The following is a 7,436-nucleotide window of genomic DNA, read 5'->3' as shown; positions in this document are numbered from 1 at the left end:
GAGCAAGAGAAACCTGCCACCATCTTAGAGAGCCGCCCCACCGGAAGACCCCCTAAGCAGAGGTGTCTTTTGGGAGAAAGAATGGTTCTTCCAAGCATTGGTGCCTAGTATTAGAACTGCCTTCCCTACCTTTCCCTCCCTAAATTTCGTGGACTCCACATCTTGGGCTATTGGTTACCCATAGGTCAGAGCTCGACAAACCTAGGAGCGAGGGAAGCCACTGGCTCCTAGAATTTTACCACTGGTTCCTTACATTGTTGGGTTATTCATTATGTCTATACAAATACCAATGTCTGGCTCCTGAATATTCTTACTGGCTCCTAAAATTTGTCTCCTAGATTTGTTGACCCCTGCCATAGGTTATGAATGGATTTTGTGGACTCACTGCATTAGAAAAAAAAACATAATTTATGCTTACCTGATAAGTTATTTTCTATCTTGGCAGTCCACGAACCACTCTGAAAAAATGTAGTGGCGGAAGTCTTATAGCACCTCTGTACCCCTTTTTATCTTTTTCTCCCTTCTCGGCTTGAACTACTGAGATGGTTGGGGAAATGGGAAGGGTTATTTATTGCTTTGTTTAGGGTGTCTTTGCCTCCTTCTGGTGGCCAGGTGAAGTATTTCCCATAGGTTATGAATTTCGTGGACTCACTGCCAAGAAAGAGAAATAATTTCAGGTAAGCATAGAATTATATAGTGTGTATGTATGTTCTTCCTATCTAGGTTGCGTTTTAAAAGTTGGGTTTAGTGTGCAGATTGTTTGGTCCAGCAAACCTGCCTATATAAATGTGGTTTTGTGGGCCTATGTAGTTTTACTGTTGTCTCTTTTTTAAAGTTTGTTGTTGCCTTTATTGGATTTAGTAATACTCCTATTTTATTAGTGTTTGAGTCAAGGAGCCACAAGGAGCTCTTAGAATGTTTGTTGTGGCTTCTAAATGTTTTTGATATAATTTTACATAACTTTTTATAAAATTACTATTGCCGGTCTCTAGTTTTCAGATTTATATTTTTGAAAGTATAATTATTGTATAGATTTTAGTTTGTTATTCATGGCTTTGTGTATAGGGGTCAGTCTTTTTGCTGCTTATTGCCTAATGTCTATCTGTAAATTGATATTCTTTACTAGGGTTTTCTGGTAGAGTCTCAGTTCTGTTTGTCTTCTGCAGTCTGCTTTCCCCTCTGCACCCACGGCCCCCGTGGTGTTTGGGCCGCAGACACCACAAATGAATACACCATCTCAGTCTCGGCCGGTAAGTGACCCATAATTAAAAATATAACTTCACTGGGATCTGCTGATCATTTGTAAGGCTCATAACACTATTCCCTGCTAAACAGCAGATTTTACATAAATTATTGGGCTCCTGAGTTAAGATTTGGGGGCATTCTCGATCTCTGCAACCACGCTTCAATACTACCACACCAGTCTGATTTCCTGCACATTCAACCCATGTTTGTATGATATTTTTATCCCCTTCAGTCATATTAAGACTGTTTCCTCCAGCCCTTATTTATGTTTTCTCTTGCATGTACTTAAGCCAAGTATTACTTTCCCCATGTCTTGTTCCTCTGTGGACTTCTTAATTCATATTGGTGTGCTGCTCCATCTGCTTTTTGGTCCTTACTGAGATTTCTGTGTTCTCAGATTTTATTCTAGTAGTACGTCTACCCAATAAAAACTTATTATTCATCAAGCACCCTTCCACCTCTTTATGCCCCCCTCTTAGGTAATTTTTTCATATTTGTCTCTTCCCTCCTACCCCTGCTTCTTGCTTTTGTCTCCTCTTCTGCTTCTAACAGGCAGGATTCAGATCAATTCAGGTAAAACTTCATCTTGGCATTAACAACTTCTGCTAAGGGTTCTGGGAGGGTAAAGGATACATTTAAATCTGAGTCTTGGTTTGGGTTTAGGATCATGTATTATGACTAGTTTCCTCCAGTTATTTTAAGCATGTGGTTCCTTTGAAAGTTCTTGTTTGTCGGTGTAGAGGTGCTAAGGCACAACTAGTTGGTATATGGGAAACTTGTGCCATGGTTTGGGCCTAATTTGTTATTTAAAAAAAAAAAATATTTTCAAGAGATTATTGGTAATCTTTTATTCCGCCTTATTGTCTTGCATTATTACCAAACCAGGACCCAGCCTCCTAGCAGTGCCGCCAGAGTGCAGAGTGGGTCATCTGCTCGAGCAGTTCCTCCTGCCCATGTGTACCCTGCTGGTTCCCAAGTGATGATGATCCCCTCACAGCTCTCATATCCCACACAGGGCTACTACATCCAAGGACAGGTGAGCTGCATCTGCTGTACTCGGCATCGTAATCTATTTCTGCCACTCAATCCTCTTAATTTCGGTTAAATATAGATTTCAAACCAGTACATTTCTTTTATTGATAATACCAAACCGCTAACTGCATTTTTTGGAGTTCTATTACAAATGTTTTATTGATTTTATAATTTTCCTTTAGGGTCGCTCCTATGTAGTGCCCACCCAGCAGTATCCTGTGCAGCCTGGCACTCCTAGCTTTTTCCAGGTGCCAGTCCAACTGAATATAGTACATATGGTAAGTGTTCTCTCCCCAAGATTGCTTGCTTATACAAAAACATCTTTTTTTTTATTTTTTTTATTTTCTGTTTTCAGGGCACATTTGTATTTGGGGAAAACTGTTCATGCTCGTATTTGTCACATTGTCCTGTACTCACAACCATTCAAATGCAAACAAGGCATATTGTAGTTTTCAATGAGCAAAGCAGTTTCTCATCTACAAAAAAACCCCTGAAGGAGAGCAGCTTCCCATGCAATGTAACTCTGCATCAAGTATAACAAGCTTAAGCAGAAACCAATTTTTACAGTACACTGTCAGTTTTAAAATAAACAGATCAGTATAGTAGTGCACAAAATCATTTTTATAAGATTTTAAAGTATGTAGGGTACTGAGGAGAACAAAGTAATTTTGATAGTCTATTTAAGTGTTTTAAGAGACGGTCTGTAGTGGCTTAGTAACAGGCAGATATGTAGTGGATTAGAAGTTATAAAGTATATTAATAAAAAAAAAAGACTGTTCCATTTTTTTATACAAAAAAAAACCTTGGACACTATTACATGCATAGTATTCCCCCCCCCCTCTCTTGAAATATATTTACTTGTTCTATTGCTGTGGGCAATACTCAGGTTTTTATATACTGTCTTTATTTTCCAGCTGGTGCATATTACCCTGCTCAACAGCAGTTCCCTACTGGAGTCCCAGGTACCCAGGTCATGATGAATCCGCCTCAGACAATTCCTCCAAAGCGAGAGAGGAAGACAGTAAGTTGGGTATTCTGGTTTGATTGGTATAAGTGTGCAGGATAGAATTTGTTTCTCGATGAAGTGGGCAAAATATGTTGGTTCTCATGAGTTACTGGATTCCAAGTTATTTCATGTGCTACTTGTATTTTTTAAGAAGCCAATGTTTGGTTTAAATTGATTTGGGGGGGCCTTATGCGGATTTTGATTCTTGCAATTAAGTGGAGCAAAGTTTGGTTTTGGCATGGGGATTAGGAACTGGGCCAATTCAGCTGTGTGCTAGGTTGTAGATGAGATCGCGTGCACATGGCCATGCTCTAGATCAGTGATTTTTCACCCTTTTTTTTTTGCAGTGGCACACTTTTTACATTTAAAAAACCACGGGTCGTGGAGGCGAGCTGCCGCTGCAGTTATCTCACGCAAATAAAAAAAATTAAAATCTTCCCGGAGTAAAAAAACAAGCAAAATTTTAGAAATGTCACACTGTTGTCAGTCTGCCGTGGCACACCTGAGGATCTCTCACAGCACACTAGTTTGCCACGGCACACTGGTTTTAAAAACACTGCTCTAGATTATCCATATGGAGTGAGTTAACTCTTGGATATGACTGATTTTAGATTTAGGTGTTTAAAAAAAAAAAGAAAAAGGAAAGCCATTTTCTTTCCTATGACATGGAGAGTCCACGACTTCATTCCAATTACTAGTGGGAATATTCAACTCCTGGCCAGTAGGAGGTGGCTAAGAGCACCCCAGCAAAGCTGTTAAGTGTAACTTCCCTATTTATAATCCCCAGTCATTCTCTTTGCATCAATGGAGGATGTGCGAAGATGGTGTCTAAGGAAATTTAATCCTTTTATGGGTACTTTTCCCTGCAATTATTGGGGTCTAGCTGTGTCCACGTCAATCTCTTTAGTAAGTGTAGTGGTGGCTTTTAGCAGTTAGAAGGCGGCGAGGTAGTCTTTGCTTTACTTCTTACACTTTTGCTACCCCTTGTAGAAAGCCAGAGTTTTAGTTACTCTGTTCTTCTTTTTTTTTTTTTTTTTTTCTCCCTACAGGTCCCTGACAGGAAGTGGAGTACATGCCACACCTAAATAGCTGTTATCTGCCCTGCAGCTGGATCCACAGGCAAGTGCCTTTGCCTTCTAGATACTGAAGGACTGCACTTTAGAGGTTAACCCTCAAATGGATCTAATTTTGGGGACAGTTATCCTTATTTGATTAGGGATACGTTTATGGGTAGTTTTACTGGCATTTTAGATGTTTAAGACTAAGAGACTTAAGGGGTTAATGAAGAGCTATGCTTGGAATTTTCCTTATTTTACGTGACTGAAGGGTTAAGTGTGAGTTTTTTTTTTAATTATATATTCCACTTATTTATGAAGCCCGGATATGGGTTAAGATTTCAAATACTTTTTTATTTTTAATTTGAGCCGTTAAAAACGCGCACTTGTAATGTGGCGCAGTTTCCTTTCTCTAGTCGCTCATGTGACCTCCGCTCTTCCGTGTAGTGCAGAGCTTAGTGTGTCTGGGACGATCGGGTTGTCTGCCAAGAGGAGAGGACCTCTGCAGAAGAGTATCGCTTCCTCTTACTAGTGGGTTTAGGACCTCTGCAGAAGAGTCTCGCTTCCTCTTACTAGTGGGTTTTCAATTCCTGTCACGGTAGGAGCCTCAGGCAGTCTGAGGTTAACTTATACGGTGACAGTTTATTTTGCCCTAAGCATAATAAGTTTTGTTAGTTTCTAAATTTGGTGAGGATTCCCCCCGCATTTTATCTTTTCAGGATGGCCTGGAGAAAGGTTTGTCAGTCAGTACTCTGAAGGGACAGATTTCTGCACTATCTTTTCTTTTGCCCAAACATCTGGCAGATTGGCCAGATGTTCAAGCTTTTGTTCAGGCCCTGGTCAGAATCAGGCCTGTGTTTAAACCTGTTGCTCCTCCCCTGGAGCCTTAACCTCTTAAAGTTTAGCAGCAGGCTCCGTTTGAGCCGATGCATGTTGTTGATATAAGATTGTTATCTTAGAAGGTTTTTTTTCTTCTTGCTGTTTCCTATTTCTGAGCTTTAGGCTCTGCAGTTTGATTACCCGTACCTTTTATTTTTCATGCAGATAAGGTGGTCCTTCGTACTAAGTTGGGTTTTCTACCGCATGTAGTGTTGGATAGAAACAATAATCAGGAAATTGTTGTTCCTCAGTTCCATAAGGAACGTCTTTTGCATGACCTGGATGTTGTGCGTGCTCTTAAATTTTACCTTCAAGCAACTAAAGATTTTTGGCAATCTTCTGCCATGTTTGTAGTTTTCTCTGGAAAGCGTAAAGGTCAGAAGGCCACTTCTACTACCCTTTCCCTCTTGTTAAAGGGACAGTCTACACCATTTCCCAGTTTTGCATAACCAACACAGTTATAATAATATACTTTTAACCTCTGTGATTATCTTGTATCTAAGCCTCTGCAAACTGCCCCTTTTTCAGTTCTTTTGACAGACTTGCAGTCTAGCCAATCAGTGCCTGTTCCCAGATTACTTCACGTGCACGAGCACAGTGTTATCTATATGAAATATGTGAACTAACACCCTCTAGTGGTGAAAAACTGTTAAAATGCAATATGAAAGAGGTGGGCTTCAAGGTCTAAGAAATTAGCATATTAACCTCCTAGGTTAAGCTTTCAACTAAGAATACCAAGAGAACAAAGCAAAATTGGTGATAAAAGTAAATTGGAAAATTGTTTAAAATTACATGCTCTATCTGAATCATGAAAGTTTATTTTGGCCTAGACTGTCCCTTTAAGAAGTATTATACTTTAAACTTATGAGATTGCCGGACAGCATCCTCTTTAGAATTACGGCTCATTCCACTATGGCTGCCTTCTCTTCCTGGGCTCTCAAATATGAAGCTTCTGTGGAGCAGATTTGCAAGGCGGCAACAATCCTTTGCATACTTTTTCAAAATTCTACAAATTTGATACTTTTGCCTCGGATGAGGCTCCTTTTGGGAGACAGGTTCTTCAAGTGGTGGTGCCTTCTGTTTAGGTCCGCCTGCCTTTTTCTCCCTCTGTTCATTCTGTGTCCTCTATCTTGGGTATTGGTTCCCACTAGTAATTGGAATGAAGTCGTGGACTCTCCATACCCGGAAAGAAATTTATTAGGTAAGCATACATTTTTTTTTTATTTTTTTTTACACTACCTCTTATGCTTGCTCCGCCTATTCTTACATCCTCTTGTACACATGCGTGCACACATCTTGACTGCTTTTCATTCATTCTTGAACACACAGCAGGAATGTAAACTTTGCAAGATAAGCATATTAGGAGCAATTATGCATCCATAATTGAAACATTTCAAAATTACTTTAGTACTGTTAATTTCATAGAATGTTTAGATTATTCAATGCATGTTAGCGATAGTTTAGATGGAGTTTAATTCATCAGATGTAATGGAAGATGTGCTATAACTTTTTTTAATGTAGATATGAAAATGTTAAATTCTCTATGCTCTGCCGCCAACTTCAAAAGTAAATTTTTCTGTGAGCTAAAGATTTGAATTGTCCAATCAGCGCTCTTCCCTTTGGGCACCTTTTGTTGAAGCTAGAGTACTGATTGGACAACAATTCAGAATTTCATATCTACATTTAAAAGTAAGTTAAAGCATATTTTCATTACAGCTGAATTAAACTACATCTAAAATAATCACTAACATTCCGGATCATTTTTTAATAAATGGGAGAGTTAACCATCACTTTAATATTTAAAGGAATATTAAACACAGTACTCAGTTTTATACGTGTGATGAGCCTAAAGGAGAATTAAGATTAAATAGGTTAGTTGTTAGTTCATATTAACTGTACATTCTCTCAATTCCTCTAAGTATAAAAAGACTCTGTACTGTAAACAGTTGAAGCTTAAAGGGCCATTATACACATTTTTCTCCAACATAGGTGTGTCCGGTCCACGGCGTCATCCTTACTTGTGGGATATTCTCTTCCCCAACAGGAAATGGCAAAGAGCCCAGCAAAGCTGGTCACATGATCCCTCCTAGGCTCCGCCTACCCCAGTCATTCTCTTTGCCGTTGTACAGGCAACATCTCCACGGAGATGGCTTAGAGTTTTTTAGTGTTTAACTGTAGTTTTTATTATTCAATCAAGAGTTTGTTATTTTGAAATAGTG

General features: G+C 39.2%; 1 pseudogene; it reads left to right on the top strand.

Moving 5' to 3' along the window:
• The first annotated feature begins 291 nt into the window (after positions 1-291).
• Positions 292-3,590, top strand: LOC128643776 (eukaryotic translation initiation factor 4 gamma 1-like; annotated as a pseudogene).
• Positions 3,591-7,436: the final 3,846 nt, after the last annotated feature.

Source organism: Bombina bombina, unplaced genomic scaffold, assembly GCF_027579735.1.
Source record: "Bombina bombina isolate aBomBom1 unplaced genomic scaffold, aBomBom1.pri scaffold_1297, whole genome shotgun sequence".
In the NCBI taxonomy this organism is placed as follows: Eukaryota; Metazoa; Chordata; class Amphibia; order Anura; family Bombinatoridae; genus Bombina; species Bombina bombina.
This window is presented reverse-complemented; position numbering and strand designations above follow the sequence as displayed.